The 14,651-nt window shown below is 39.7% G+C and overlaps 1 protein-coding gene across 2 annotated transcripts in view; it reads right to left on the bottom strand.

Moving 5' to 3' along the window:
• Nucleotides 1-14,651, bottom strand: part of SPAG16 (sperm associated antigen 16) — a 419,391-nt gene that overhangs the window by 10,499 nt on the left and 394,241 nt on the right. The gene's annotated exons all lie outside the window — the stretch shown is intronic.

The raw sequence follows: 14,651 nt of genomic DNA, 5'->3' as shown, positions 1-14,651 counted from the left end.
AAATACCATTCACAGTCGGACTTACATAGGCAATGACCTCTATTAAACCCAAGTCTTAATCATTTGGTGCAACTCTCATGCTGTGGCAACAATCCATAATTTAAGTAGCATTTGGTAACAAAGCAGATCGTGTGCATCATCAACGTCTTGTAACCCCAATAACTCAGAGATAATGGACTTGTCTCTGCTATATTTCTAAGCTTATTGAAACGGACTGTAATTAGCACTTCCTTTTGAGATACAAATCTCTTGACCCCAAGAGCCAGCTCTTACACCACAGCTAATAACCACTGTATGTGATCAAAGCCCGAGATGAAGGTGGACTCAGACAAAAGGGTTTGCTCATGCAGACCTGGAAGCCAAACTTCAGTTTACTTCTAGAGTTCAAGCAGGAGTCATGAAAACTACTACTTCAGAGAAAAAGCACTTTTGCGGAAAAAGAATATTTATCTTGCTTTCCTTCACAATGTTCTGCCTAAATGTTTTATCTCTGAACATGCTCCTTAAAGAGAAGTTCGGTGTCCTTACGAGCCCAGATCAGAGCAGAAGCTCTGGGTAAACACTGTTGATTCCTAATGCTTCTTGCACTCATCAGTCTTTTCTAAGCAAGTAAGATCAGGAAACACTTCTGTTTTGTCCTTAAAGCTAGTTTGTTGTTATCATTATTATTTCAAGCTTAGAGGATGATCTAATGTATGTGGACTCTGTTTTTTGTCAAGGAAAATCCTTCCCTACACAATGCTCCCTGGAGAGGAAGGCTGATGCAGAGCTGGTTAAAGCACTGCTGAGGCGTCTGGCAAAGCCGAGCCTGGCTTGTGCTGTGTGTGCCTCCAGCTTAGCCTGAGGTTGCCCTCCTGACTTTTCCGTGCCCAGTCTGTCGTAGCTGTCTGGGCATTTCCTATTGTGACTGGAAAGAGATGAGTGAAATAAAATGTGCTCTGCAGGTCCCCACTCTCCATTCACTCCAGACATAGCCCCATGACTAGCTTGAACAAATTACCTCATTTTTAGGTAGCCAAATAGATGGGTTCAATGCCATCCTTAACCTTCTCAAACTTCAGCTCTCCCAAATCTTAAGTTGGTTTCTTTTGTCTGTTTATAAACTTTTCAGGATAAAAAATGGTGACTTTTAATCCTAAGCAATGCAGCCTTCAGATGTTGCCTACCCTATCATGGTAATTTAAGTGAAACAGAGGGTTACAGAATGACTTGTATCTTTCTTCCACATTACAACTAAATAGTATTTTACCATGTAGTAAAAACAGACAGACACACAGGAAGACTCTGAAAACAAAACAAAAAAACGGAAGTTGAAAAACAGGCTTAATAAAATCTTCTCTAAGTAAAAGCTCAAACAAAGAGTCTACTTTTAACATAAGCATGTTATTGTCAACAGCAGCATCTCTATTAGGCTTGTTCCCTTACCTAAACATTCCTATTACTGTCATTTCTCAGGGTTGTCACATTCACTGCCTTGACAGCACAAACACTGTGCTGTAAAATCTGTCAAAGAGGCCAGTTGATTTCCTACATCTTCTGACACTTGCAGGTCTTTAATATCAGGCTGTCAGAACACCTAAGAGAAAGGCGGGTGCTTCGCTGTTCGGTGCTGTTACTGTGACTACCATCACACATACTTTAATCATTAGCCTTATACTGCTATGAAATCCTGACTTTTATGCCCTTGGAGTCCCATGCTAGAAAATGCTGCTGGCATAAATCTATCGTAGAGGTTAGCTGGCTCACTTACCCATGGAGTTACAGTGGTAAAATGAAGCCTTTACGTTTTATGAAGCTTATATAGTTTTTTCTTAAACTTTCTTCTGTGACTTTATTTTTGAGGGGAGCTGTAGTAGGTGTAACGATTATTCAGTGACAGGCGTAGGTGAAACTCAGCTGCTTAAAATAAACTTCTCTATGCCTGGACCATTTTGTCTTTAGGTATACTAATGTAGCAGGTGAGCTCGGTGGGCAGTGTGTTTTCTGTAATGCAAAACTCCTTTGATTCAATATTGAAATGAAACTGAGAGAAGAACAACAAGAGTAAATGAGACCAGACCAGTCAATGGCCTTTAAGTGTTTATGGCACTCACTTCACAGGTAGGAGGGTATCTGTATTCCTGCTCCGGCTCTGCTCTTATCCCCCACTAACGCTGAACAAACTAGTTCCTGAGCTAATAATTATCCTGGGATAGGCCTTTTTGAATCTCTCCTGTTTTAGCATTCCATTTTGTATCAAAAAAAAAATTAAAAGCTGGTAAAAAAGATTTTATAGTCCCCAGATCAGGGTGCTGCCCTGAGATGTAGCAGTCTCTGCTATGACTAGCGGCCAAATTAATCACACGGCATGGCGTGGATCCACAGAAGCCACATGGTCAATGGATTTAGGAAACCCCATTGCAAGAACTAAGAGTGTGATAAGCAAAGCACGTACTTCCAGGTGGTATGAGTCAGTAAGCTGCCAGAAACCGTAGCTGGATGTTTATGTAGCTTTAAGTGACTGTATTGATGCTCCAAAAGTTTCTATTCACAGAGAAGGGAACAAAAATTTAGGTCTTTAGTCCTTTAATTGCCAAAGAACATTTTCTGCAGGAACCTAATAACTTTTATATGCACAAATCCATGAACGCCCTGCAAGAACATTAGTGGAGAATCAACAGACATATGGCTGAGGCAGAGGTAGGACAGGTTTGGAGATCAGTGCCAATAACTGCCTTACTCCTTGACAGTACACGTCATTTAATTTCCCTGTGCCTCAGCTGCCCATCTGCAATAGAAAGTGGCAACACTACTTTGTTCAGCTTATCTCCTTAGATTGACTGGGGCAGGAACTCTTACAGCTTGCCCAGTGGAGCCTCTAGGCATTATTAAAAAAATCATAAATAATAACAAAAGCGTTTACTGCTGGAAGTCAACAGCAGATCTCCTGGCTATGTGCGCACACAAGGCATCAGTTGAACCATGGGAGATAACGCACAGTGTCACCTCCTTGGGCTGCTCTGCTCCCACCGGCTGCCAAATTACTCTCGCCTCTCGTCAAGTAATGGCTAAATACTGTAAGGAAATGCAGTCTGGCTGCTATTGCTTACAGTAATGAATGCTGCTGTCGAGTATAACAAATGTTGTATGTCATAACGGCATTTATGACACTAATACTGAATCACTGGATAGCATCCAATAAAAATCTATGGTGAGGTAATGGGACGTAGCTAGAGGGTGTTGAAAAGGAATCCTGAGTTAATATCGTCCTTACAGTTTTAGGCATACACAAAATATCTTGTAATACTACAGATAAGTGATAGTTAGAAAACAAAAAAGCTCACTGTAGGACACATTAGACTTTTTGCAGATTTATGGTATTTTGAACGCAGCTCCTTACAGCGCTCCCTGCCAAGGTTTTTAGCGGGGTTAACACTTTTGACTGTTTTGTGGCATCTCCTGTGCTTTAAGTGTCTGAAATATATGAATTGTTTTTTGCTCGTTGTCCTGGACTGACTGGTACATTATTGCTTTTATTCACAGCCAAAACCTATTTTTAATTCTTTATGGATTATTCATCCCTTGCCTGAGAAGCCAGCATAGGTCAAGTCTGAATGAGTTTGTCTCAGATCCTGCAACCTGACTGCTCGTTCAAGCCTAAGTCCATGACGTGTAACAGTTTCCAAAATGAAAATGTCCTACTAGACCCAAGTTGTCTCTCGTATATCAGGTTAAGATATAAAATGTGCTTTGAACTGTGTTCCTTTTCCTTGAACTTGCCATTTGCAATACTACTAGTTGCTTGGAGATGTTAGTTGCCCTTTCCTGTGCTTGCAGAGCCACTTACGCAATAAAATGATGGAGGTAGGGCTTTGTAAATCCAGTCCATCCCTTCCCTAGGACTGCATAAGCACAGGTAGTTTAAATTATTTTCATTTAAATCCCGGTTTCCAAAGCAACCCTATCAAATAGAGGCATCCACCTTTCATTTGCTGGATGGCTTCAGCTAATAGTTAGGCTGTCATGGTCTCCAAAAGAGGGAAGATTGTAGTCTCCTCCACTATTGTATTATCTTTTCTCACTGCTTTTTCTACTTTTATATTCTGGCAAACCCGCAGTGATAGGAGGTAATTCTAGCTTGTAAGATCTTAGAAGAATAGAATGCAGGTCCCAATGTATATCTTTCATATCTAATTATGTAATTTTCTGCAACATTCCTGTCTCCTTCCAGTTTAGCCAAAAAAGCTCCTGGTGAGTACCTCACTGTTCTCCCTTTCTTTGAAAATGTACGCTGTGCTCTAACAGCTCCTTTCCTTCTCTGTCGATAATTTTCCTTCTTCTTGTACGGAAGCTCTACGTCTACCTGCAGGTGTTGCTCTCCGTGTATCTTTCTTGGTTCTCCCATGGCCTCCTTCATCTTCTACATCAGTCCAGTTCTTTGCTCCACACTCCTTCATCTTCTCACCTATGCTTAAACTGGCCCCATTGCAAGCCATGATTTCCAGTTATCCACCCATCATTCCGTTCATCAGGCTAAAACATACCCTTTCTCCTCTTCCAGCCACCGTACAAAACCTACTCTTTTCCTGACACATTTCCCACTTGAACCATTGCTTTGCATTTTTTTTTTTGCCAGTTACATGTTCTTGTGATGATTTCTAAAAAAATCTTTTTCATTTAGCTTTCTAACCAGCATGTTAACGCAACTGGGCTTCTGTAACCTCATGGATTACTGAATCCCCTAAATGACTACTCTGATAGGACAAAAAATGATCATACTTATATGATCATACAAATGATCTCAAAAAATCGTACTCACTTTCATACAAATGAAAATCACTTATAAATTCCATCGCTCCATGCAATTTTTAAATGCTGTTTTAAATGCCTTCCTTATTATTCTTAATTAGGAAGTTATTAATATTGTACTGACATAGTCCTGTGTGGAACCGGAGCTATTACAATGCCCAATTTTCATTGTCAAAGCACAAGTCTTATTCTTGCAGTGCCATGTGTTTTGGGGCAGCACACAGACCCAGGTACTGGTCCAAGAAAAGCTTAGGCTATACGGTGGGACAGAGTTATCAGCCATGCCTAGCCAAAGAAACCGCCAGCCTTTGTCTTTTTTCTTCATTTATACACGAAGCCTCTAAACATTCTTCTCTGGTAAACAAGAAAGAACGATCTTAGGGCAGAATTCCAGGAACTTATTTTCTGTACAAGGGAACTGTGGGTTAAGGTTGAGTTTCTCCACATTGGGAAAACTTTTGTTTTAAATACTCCATTGTAGTCCTGTCATTCCGTTCCCAGGGATGCGGATCTTTCAGCTGGATTCTCCAGGTGAACAGATGATTCCATAACGCAGTTAACATTTGTTATTAACTTTTAATAACCTCTATGATTAAATTAATCTGACATTTCCATTAGACAATACTTTTATTGTGTCTATTCTTTCTTCCCACTGTAAGTGAGCCTTCAGATCTGCCTTAGAGTTAAAGCTGCAAATTCATGTAGCTTCATTAAAATATATTTGTTTTAAAACAGGGTTCAGATCTGGTTCTAGATTTTCTCAAAAGCTTGAGATTCAGGATTGAGGTTTATATTGCAGCAACTATTGAAGGGAAAACCCAACCTCCAGTTTCATATCCAAACTCTGAGTCCCATCTCTCTCTCTCTCTCTCTCTCCCCAAAGGTTTGACTCAGATTCAGCTCCTGTTTTCCTTATGGAGTACTAATACGTTTGCCAGGGAGTTAGTTTGGTTTCACAAGAGCTTTAGCAACATAACCAAAGCAACCACGCCAGACTGCATAAATGGAGTTTCAACAAGTGCTTTTGAACAGAACCTCTTCCCAAAATTGTCTTTCTGTAATTGAAAAATGTCTTTCAAATGGAACCACTTAGCATAGCTCTGAACTGTATCCAGAATGGTCATAAACTGCTGCTCACAGGCTAAGGGCCAAGATTTTAACTTCAGATACAAATGCAGTAGCAGATGCCAATACTGCTAACACTGAAATCTGGCCTGGTAAGCTTGATTTTAAAGGGTTTGTTTCTTTGTTCTCATTTCTGCTTGTAAAATCAAGGAGTGTGTTTAAAGCAGAGCTCAGATGAAATGTTCTTAGGGAAAACTCACTATGAAAACTCTATCCAACCCAGGCTTCTGGTCTGCCTCAGTCTTATCATAGCCTGGATAGCTTGTAATGGAGCCTTCTCCAGACTCCCTTATTCTTTATGAGCAATAAGCAGATCAAGGGCCTCAGCATTAGCTTCAATTCTTTCCATTAAAACATCCCAGCTATATACAATTTCATCACTTCTTCTGTGACATCTCCAGTGAATCACCTTCAGCTCTTTCTCACAAGGTCCTCCCTAAGATATACCGCTCTCATTCTGCCTTCCCCATAGCAAAACACTGCTACTGAGATCATCATTGTTAACTATTCTCACCGTACCCCTCTCAATGGCCTCCACTCCTCAACTACACCAATTGAAACACCAAAGACATCTCATTCATTTAGGTTTTTGTCAACTTCCTCCTTTCCACCTGTGTAGCTTTCAAGGTCTCATTTGCCTGATTCACCCAGAAGTCTTTATGCCGAGAAGTTACATGACTCAAATAACTTATCGACGCTTTCTTCAAAAACACAGAAGACTTGAATAAGATCAATTGAAGCCACTGACATCAAATTTCCTCAGTCAGAAAGCTGTTCAGCAGAGTTCCTTCTGCTTCAGCAAAGGCACCTGTTCTTTAACGTTCTTCATGCTTTTGGTAATGGCTGTTGAGAAAACAGCCTTCCATGGGACTTACTGCAAATTCAGAAGTCTGAGCAGGGGCAGACACTGCAGATGGCTTAACCGGTAGAAATGTGTCAGCAATAAATCAAGAAGGCAGGAGAGAGGGCAAAAATGCCTCTTATATTGTATCAACCTGTTCTTGTTTTACCCCAACATCAAGAACACAGCTCTTTAGGCAGCAACCGTGACACCTCTTTTACCTTCACTCCATCCTAATTATCAGGGTACAACTCAGATTTTTAGAATGACTTAGGGCACCAAAGTCTCAGCTTCTGCTGAAAGGTATTTTGATTTGGCAACCAACCCTCAATTATATTTCTGGTTAATACCCCTGGTGCACTAAGAAAGAACTGCCTTAATTCCATTGCACAAGCGATGCTTTCTCTGAAAGATGTACCACTGGCCTGCCCGTAGACAACAAACAGAATAAAGACTTCGGTGCCTTGCAGCTAGTAATCATTTAGCAAAGAAGTAGAAGTTTCAAAAAGGGATCCAGCCTAAGGAAAAAATCTAGTTTCTGTATTTACTGCAGCTGTTCCTGAGCTAATATATCTGGGATAACTAGGATGAAAATTCCAGCAGACAGGTGATAATGACTAGAAATAATTTGATATTATCTGTTTCTCTATCCCTACTGGTGGAATATTTTGTTCCTTACAATTTTGTTTTTGCACCACAATAAATCATGGGTAAATTACTGATTAAATCTGAGGTCCTAAAGACATCAAGTAATTGTAATAACTAGTATTAGATAATCATTTAACTCTTAGAATCTACTGATTAACATATAATTCATGTGATTCTTGTTGTTATTATAAATACAGTTTAATTTAAAGATAATATTCTAATGCACTGTATTAAAAAGCAATTATGGCAAGAGTGCATTAACTAAGAATCAGTTGCACATCCCAGAGACATAACAGATCCAGGACTTTTATAGGAATTAATTCACGTGGAGGTGACTGAACAACTGGGGAGGCTATCAGTTAATCCACTTAATTATTTAATGCAATAGGATTTAATTTGCTAATGAAATTCACAAAGTTGTTGGATACTGAAAACATGCTGGCTTGTGAACACCAACCACAGCGCTCGCCATCACGCAGATACTCTTCCCTTCATTTGCAGACATGGTATTGCGGTGGTGAATTGGTTATGTGCAGCAGCGATACTGAGAAAGGCTTTTCAGGTGCCCTTTTGGTGGAATTTAGAAACTGAGATGCTGGAAGAAGAAACAGCAATCAAGCCATCCTGTGCACAAGACCAGCATAGCTTCTGCAGGTGTCTCCTGGCCTGCATGAGATACACTGACACTTTTCAGGAAATGTGGAATCATTAAGTCTAAAGTTTTAGAAGGAAATGTAGAATCCTCTCTAAATTAAAGAAATCAGGGGCAAAAAAAGAAGCCCACACAGACAGAACTCCATTGTTTTGGATGCTAAAGAGAGATTCTGCTTAAAAATTAAAATCATATTTTCCCTTAGTACCTGAATATCCATAATTCAGATCCTTAAGTCAGCAAAAACTGTTCAGTATTGGATCTGAATGAACAGAAAAAGTCAATGGCAAATTCAGGATTAGGACCTGAATCTGTTTCTCAGGACATTAAATCATGTCAGAAAACCTCCTTTTGAAATTCTCTTAGTGCTACACGGATCAGTTCTCATCACACTGGCTGCCTCAATAGGACGCATGGAGTAAGACTTTAATTCCTCTGAAAGGCATGGGCATATTACAAATGGTTAGCATCCTCCATTGCCTCTATATGCAATTCGTATACTCGTTTGTCTTCTGCACAACTCTATTTCAATCTTATTTTCATTAGTAACTTGTACTGTATTTGGATTAATTATTAAACAAAAAAGAGTATCATTATATACGGCAAAGATGAAAAGCTTGCAAATGGAGAATTATAATTCCCTCATTGAGGGTATTATACTCACTACCTCTCAGAGTGTATTATAAATCCACACATACTCAAGCACTGAAATTCTTCACCTGTATCTCAGTTAGGTAGAACAATGTCCCCTTTTTGATCTCTTCAAGCTGCAAGCTTTAGGTGGTCTGAAAACAGAATGTGGCCCCAGTAGCTTTATATTATTTATTGATATTAGCTGTATCTCACTAATCTGCCCTATGGAAAGAGAGAAGTTTCCTTGTTTCAAAGTCAGATTTATCTGGAGAGCTGACTTTTCATTGTTTAAAAGCCTGGCCTAAGTTTGAAGTATGACAATAATTAAAAGAAATCAAGTCTGAGTAGAGATTTGTTGATGTATTCTAAGGATTGTTTCTTAAACTTCAGCTCACTGTGATTTTATAGTAAAGGCAAGCATAGAAACCTGAAACCATTTCAAATTAACCTGCTTTTATCTGGACTGGTAAATTATTTTTAAGTGTGTAGTATCAATTAAGAGGAATAAGCTGCTCAAATGGTTTCTGACAGAAGAGGAAGGTTCTGTTTGGAGGCCATAGGCATAAAAGATAAAGTAGTGTATCAAATTAAGCAAGAGGTCACTTGTGAAAGAACAAAATACAGGCAATGTTAAAAAAACAAACTATGGTTACGTGAGTTGAGGCTAGATAGGAGCTAAGCTCTGAACAGCAACAACAGTGCCAGGGGTGGGATAGGAGAAATCCTGTAGTGGAAGAAATCAGAAGTTAATTTTTTCTTGATGAATGCCCCACAACATTGTGGCTATGAACACTGTTGACACCGAAGGATGTCAAAAATAATTAAGCAAATAAGCAATGAAAGAGTAGTTCAGAATTAGCATTTTTATGTGGGTTAATACGAGATGGGATGGCAATTAGAGGTAGCTGTGAGGCACAGAGTACTGCAGAGGGGTGTGCAGCTAACAGGGGTTACCTTCTAATCCCCACTGCTGGCTGGATGTAGGAGAAAGGCAACGTGAGGAAGAAATATCCAAGAAGACATCTACGTACAAGTGTGCTCTGAGACTGCTGGTTCTGCCAGAATTCAAAGCCACTACCCGGTTAATATAGAGGTTTTGGAGAGCATATCATTTGGTTCAGGGAGCAAAGATGAACTAGAGATAGCTCTATTTGTAGCTGGACTATGTCACAGAGAAAGAAAGAAGAAAGATCCAAAATGACAGTCACCCGGGATCACCCACGGGACACAATGGGGTGGGCTGGGCTTCCTCCAGAGGCGATGGATAATTCCCACTGCATTAGATTTCTAGAGTGGAATGAGAAACTGCATTTTTGCTGATTGATACTAGTCATTAGAAAAGTAGCTAAGCAGAATCAGAAAAGAGTTAGGAAGAACGGCTTCTCAAGTAAGCGCAATGATATCCTGAGATGAACCATGAATCGGTTTCCCCATATGTTCTTGCCATCACGTCACGATTCAGCATTCCCATTTCCCTCCCATCTATTCTGCGATTTCAAGACAAAACAAAACTAAGACAATGTTGTGAACACATCCGATTTGCTTAAAGAACAAAGATTTTCTCATCCTGTTTGTATGTGGCTGAACTTTATGAGCTGCATTTATATTGCCTAGTTTGCACAGTCTGGGGCCAATCTGGATGTTTTTAAGTAAGAGTTATTCATTTAGGAGGAACAGGTAATTCACTGACTATCTGAATTGTTTAGGCAAATTCCCTGCACTATCAAAGCTTTTGCTTCTTATATGCTTATGCAGCTTATCTATTACTCTTTGAAATGCACACCTAGAATCTTTTACTGCATTCTCACGGCTAGAAACCTAATCTGGATTCAAAAATTATGACACCAGAGGCAAAATACCAGCATCATCAAGTCCTGAAAGTCATCTCTCTCTGTTCCCACTACTGTTAAGCTGCAGATTTCTGATCTTAGGGACCTGATGGAGAATAAATACAAGTTTTGTATTTGATTTATTTCTATGTTATTAAATCTTGTTTGTGCTTCACCCGGGTACATGTAACAATGTGAACTTATGTCACGCCACAATGGATCATGTCATCAAAAGTCATTATTCTCATTGGAAGTACGGCAGTTGCTTGCAGGCTTGGGAGCTTATGATATTCCCGACTCAAGATCCTGTGATGGGAATGAAATTCATAGTAAGTTGGTAATTACATCTGGTTGTATACTGTGAAGATACAGGCACTCAGAGACAAGCGTGTCAACACTCTGTGTTTGTATTTTTGCAAGATAGGAGAAATTCAATTTTAGTCAGCTATCTTCCAGTGACTTTCTGCAACTATGTATCAGCAGAACTTTTTTCACTTTTTATTTTAAAGATAAATTGCTTGGTGCACTATCAAGGATACTTAGAATTTAAGAATAGAACCTATTAGTCTGTCACTCTTCCAGAGACACAGACCTTGAAGGGTCTGAAGTAGTCTTTATGTGACAGCATAATAAGGATGTCAGGCCTCCTCCCTCCTCCCCCAATCTTCTTGAACGACATTTTCCCCAGCAGGGAAAATTAATATACTTCAAGAGTTATAACGTGCCGGAAAACATACATCAGCCATCAGCATGATTTGCTAAAATGAAGCAGTGTGGAAACCACATTCTTAATCAACTTTTGTAGACCAGCTCTCTTCCTTTTTCTAAAAAAAAATAAAAAGTAAAAAAAAAGGCGCTTCATAATGCTTTTACTGTGTAGCGTTGGATTTGCTAGTGAAGTGTGGAATATTTTTATTCTTATGTTATTAAATTTCAAAGACATACTCCTTAGGGCTTGTCTTAAGTCTGTCATCTGTGCTGCTAGTAAAGACTCTTAACACTTGGACAGCTCCATCCCTCCCCTTGGATCCCACCAGCAAATCAATCAAAATGGCACCACCTCTCTTCGACGCAGGCTTTCAGCAGCGGGCCAGAAAATGTTTGTATTTCCTCACCGCTTAGCTGGCTTTTGTCATCACTTGAGAGTTGTCTGTATCACTTAGCAAGACAGGGACGCGCACACAGGGGTTATCTCCTTAGTGGCAGAGGAAGCACGATTATGTTATTTGATCACAGCAAAGAGAGCAGCTGGTATCTTGCAAAGGATGGAAAACAGAGAAAAAGTTAGGGAATTTAACTATGGCAAAATAATAAGAGGAGGAAAGAAAAGAGAACAAATAAAGAGAAAATGGAGATGAATATAAATAAGAGGAAAATGATAAAGGATTAAGGAATATGAATCAAGAAAATATTATGTCAACAGGAAAGTAAACATGCTAGAAAAAATAAATTGAGATAGAAGGAAACAATATGAAACAATCCCAGCAGATTCAACTTTAAAATAAGAAGCAAGGTATAGTTATTGATGTTCTCCTCCCCACCAGTACCTTCTACACTGTTTCCTAGGTGTGTGCAGAGAGGTGTATATAAATTATTGCCCATCAGTGGAATGTCTGAAAACAGAAGACAAACATCAGATCCGGGAGAAAAGTGTACCATTTTCTGACTTGCTGAAGGTGGGAAGCTTTACTTTCCAGTATTTCTAAGGACCTCAGGAGAAGTTCAAGCTACAGAGCAAGCTGAAAACAGATGTCCTTGACAATGATTCATGTCAACAAAAAGGGACAATGTTCAAAGCGCTTAGATGTTTGTGTCACTGACCTGCCTGTGTTCAGGGAAATATTAAGACGCTACACAGCAAAGCTGTTCCCCCATTAGCATCAGGCATGCGATGGAGAATCAGAAACTAGGTAAGAAATCCGTGAGCAATCCAAGAGTCCAGAATTATATCAGAGACTTGCCATGAAAGGGCTGAACCCAAGATAGGAGTCTTGCAAGTGAAATGGTAAGGTCTAGAATGGTGTTAAAATGAAGAGCTCAAATCTGAGCTTACCATGTCTCAGAGCCAATGCAGCAGAACAAGACAACTACAGCATCAACTAAGGACTCAAAAATCCCTCAGAACACAGATGAATTGGACCCAGTAGATCCGGAAACATCTTTGGGGAAAAATTAAGAACACCTACTGACTGATACCGTATTACGAATACCTGCTGGATCCTACTGACTGAACGCAAAGACCTAGCTTATATATATTTCAGAAGAACTGATCAGTCACAGGAAAAACAAATGCTGGCTTTGCATGGCATTTGAAGCTGAGAAGGTGACTGGTAGTTGGTAGTAGTTTAAACCACTGCCAGTTTCCTGATTAGCTCCCTTAGAAATAAAACAAACAGAGATGACAGATGATGATGTCCCTATCACTGAGCAATAGTTTTTGCTACACAAATCATGTTGTTTTCTGTTTAGAGGAGGCAGGATGGTTATATCATTAAAAGAATTGCTGACAGCTTCTGTTATTAATGGTTCCAAATGTGCCTCCTGCCATCTGTGATGGGCAAGAGATAGTAGCAGGCAATGATCTGCATTGAAGTCAGCTTTCCTGACTACTACTTAATGAAAAGGCAGAATGTTTTGAAGAACAGATCTGTTTCTCAGTGGCCCTTAAGAATGCTCTTGATATGAGTCATCTGCTTTGTAAAAGATGGTAATTTCACAGGCAAGAGCCACTATTCTAAGGAGTAAAGACACAGTTTGCACCTATGAATGCATTTTCATTACAAGCAAGTTTGGTGGGAATTGACTTTGATATCGGAACAGCAAACCAAACTAGGGAGGGTTGGCAGCCTTCAGAGAAATAGCCCGACTTTGAGGTACTGCTGTACCTGTTTGCGATGGGATACAGTCTCTGTTCACTCCAATTAAGTGTTTATCCAGGATGGCAGGCGCAGCCCCAAATGGATGTGCTGGGAGATTGCAGGGCTGCTCTCCCCCTCAACCTCCACCTCAACCTTCCCTTCCTGACAAGCTGTATGGGCTTGTCGACGTACAGCTTTTGCTATAACTGCAGTTTGGGCAGTGCTGGGGTTAAATGTTTTCATTAATTTTCTTTTCTTTGCAATTTCCGTATGCTTTTTTTTTTCTTTCTGGAAGAATATGTTAGTCAACCAAGTTGGGGCTAAGATGGCAGCCCCAGATTTCTTGCATCAGCTGTCTAAACATTTCAAAGAATCAACTTGAAAAATGATCAAGAAACAGAGCAAGCTGCAAAATGGCTTGGTTTTTTTTATAAATCAACAGAACCCAACTGACTTGGTGCTTGATGATTGCTCTGAGCATTTCTGCAAGCACAATGGGAGAGAAAAGCATGTGCAGGACTGAATTGCACTGACAGGTCAAGTGCCAGCGAAGGTGGCTTTGCTGGCAGGCTCGTTAGATCTCCAATTTATCCAACATAATGAACACATATTCTCTTTCCATTCTACACTGAAATTATAATCTATATCTGAATAGTAAAGTTTCTCAATCCTCTAATTTACAGTCCGCTAAATACACAAAACGTATTAAGCTTTATAATGTTTGTAATAAGGTTCTAATCATGCTAAAAATTGTGTCTTTATAGAAATCTTCAGGTGCAGCATTGCACGCTGACAACTGGATTTGCATCTGCTTTGGCTGTTCTCAGGACTAGCATTAAAGAAACTTGCTTTGGAATAGAAATAGATGAATGCCAAACTTTTCTTAAATAAAAGAAAGGGAGTCTTTGAAAGTGAAGATGAAGAAAGTTTTCCAATTTTTCTTTTCCCTTCTCAAGTAAACAATGCAAATAAAAATATTTTCCACTGTTTGTTTACGATGGAAAGATAAAAACATCACTTTAGGGTCAAGTACAGTACACCAAAGTGAATTACTGACATTGCAGGAAATCCTGCCATCAGTTGCAGCAGACTGCACTCCAAAGATGGACCTTTTCTTGTATTACACTATGCTATTAATTTTCAAAGAAAAATTAGGGTGGTAACACTTACTATGAAAAAACCCCCTCTGAGGTGTAAACAGTTTCTGTACTGAGATACGCTTGACCCTGCAAAGAGCACAAAATGAACAAGGTGGGTGTGGGGGAGGAAAGGCGGCA

Source organism: Ciconia boyciana, chromosome 10 (assembly GCF_034638445.1).
Source record: "Ciconia boyciana chromosome 10, ASM3463844v1, whole genome shotgun sequence".
NCBI lineage: Eukaryota > Metazoa > Chordata > Aves > Ciconiiformes > Ciconiidae > Ciconia > Ciconia boyciana.
This window is presented reverse-complemented; position numbering and strand designations above follow the sequence as displayed.